Source organism: Solanum tuberosum, unplaced genomic scaffold (assembly GCF_000226075.1).
Source record: "Solanum tuberosum cultivar DM 1-3 516 R44 unplaced genomic scaffold, SolTub_3.0 scf00232, whole genome shotgun sequence".
NCBI lineage: Eukaryota > Viridiplantae > Streptophyta > Magnoliopsida > Solanales > Solanaceae > Solanum > Solanum tuberosum.
The window spans coordinates 79,854-82,346 of NW_006239158.1; positions in this window are offsets into that span (position 1 = coordinate 79,854).

The window sequence follows — 2,493 nt, forward strand, 5'->3', positions numbered from 1 at the left end:
TTTCTGCCTATCATTTTAATCATTAATATTGTAAACACTTTTGAACTTGACACTAATTATTAGTTTCATCCTTAAAGTATATATTGACAGCCCTAAGTAGGCGTTTGATCATGTGATACCATATCACGATATGTGATCGTGAGATGGAATCAGCATTTGGACATGCGATTTCACACTAATTCCATCTCATGAGATGGAATACCATATTCTCCAAAAATCATGATATGGGAATTCCATATCATGATTTGAGATTTTTTAAATACAAAAATTGACACACAGGTTTGTATTTTGTTAAAACAACCCTACATTATATTTACTAAATATTTATTTCATATGTAAATAAAATTAATAAGGGAAAATTGTATGAAATAACAAACTATTAATTCAAATTAAATATTATAGCCATAGTTTTGTTTTATTTGTAATATTGCAGCAAACATTTTATGTTTTTTATCATCTCATTTGTATATCGAAATATAAAAATGCAGGACCCATTTGTATACCAAAATATATAAATGCAAGACCCATTTGTGTATCGAAATATACAAATGCAGGGTCCATTTGTATACCGAAATATACAAATGCAGGACCCATTTGTATACCAAAATATACAAATGCAGGACGTACAAATAGACTGAAATATACAAATGCAGGACCCATTTGTATACCGAAATATACAAATAGACCCAAATACATATTTTTTATGTATATGTATATCGAAATATATACAAATTAATAGTCATAACAAACATAAAGTTTGCTATGGAGCGTGATTATACAAATTATAGCTATAGCTATAGCATATCAATATGATTTTTATGTTTGTTAAACCAAAAATTTACTCAATTAATAATCACATCACTACTTTGTAAAATTTATTATTCTCACCAACATAAAATTTATTATTGCTTTCAATTTGGTGAATATAAATGATAAAGTAAGAATTGATTTGGTGAATATAAATACAAATAGAGGGAGTAATACTTTTTTTTTGTTTTTTCATGATAAAAAAAACTTTTCTTTCGGCTACATATGAAAATGTTTAAAGCAATTTAATATGAAAAATGACAAAATTGGTGATGAATGTTTGATAATCACTACTTCTAATATGTTTGATTTTAGCACGAAATTAATGCACCGAAAATGTGCAATTGCGCACATGTGAAACAAGGCACACAATTCCAATATGATATTGACACACAAGTGAAAATTGTCATAACTTGTGCAGTGTTACATAATTATTTGCGATAATACCAAAGGGGTGATGAAATATTTATGGTCTATGAGCATGAAATTATAGTTGGGAATGATATTGACCAACAAATGACTCAAAATAACAATGTTGGTTTGTCTTCTCGGTCATATGATAGAGAAATGCAAGTTCAATGTGATAAGATTGTCCGTACTATGTGAGAGGATTATATTGAAGACTAGTACACCACAATTTATGTTCAATTTTTTTTAATTGAATTAAAGTTTGATTAATTAAAGTTAGATGAAACAATTAATTAAGTGGAGAAGATATAGCTTTGCAATACTTTACTATGCGGTTTTTTTTATAAATTTTTATTTATTTGATAAGATTGAATAAACAATCGGGGCTATTTCAATAGTTTTACAACTTATGAGATTCATATGTTTATGAAAAAATATACAACACAAAAATTCTACTTGTTAAAAACTTCATCTCATGATTCCATATTATGATATCATATCATGATTCCACATCACATGGCCAAGCGGGCCCTAAATATACTCCTCTACTTGATTAACTAAATTTAGATACATCACTGATTTGTCTACATCACATAGCAAGTGAGCTCAAACTCTTATAAAAACATGAAACTCTTAATAAAAAGTCGATAGAAATGTTGAAAATACCCTTAAATTTAGTGTATTAAAGTTTAATTAGTCAAGTAAAGATTTCTTTTAAGGATATCAATAATTTAAAGATAGAATTAATAATTCACGTCAATTTTTTTTATCGAGAACAATACGAACAGAGTGCACATTTTGCTTCAATATTTAGATCAATAGTACGGCAAGAAAGGGGTTAACTCTAACCTGCTAGAACTTTTTATTTTTTGGTTATATCCAGTATTCCGTATTTATAGAGGGTTTGATTAAATCTTAATTTATGTTGAAAAGTTTCGAAGAAAAAGCCATGATCTAACAAAGGTAATTTTATATTTAACAAACTTCAAAACCCAGATCTTTACTCGCTAGAAACTATTAATAAAAAATTGATTCAAATTGAATTACGAATACTCCTATTTTAGTCCATAAAATTAAAAAAACATTTTTATATATTTTCAATTTGTCAAAGATGTTACTACGTAGGTACACTTGGCATGCCACCTGTTTTCATTGTGTAATGGTGTAACGTGACAACTTGTAGAAGCTTATGGAGCATGCCACCTGTTTTCATTTTTTGACAGGATGCATGAATATGCTAAATGAAAAAAAAAAAAAAAAAAAAAAGTATATTTTTTC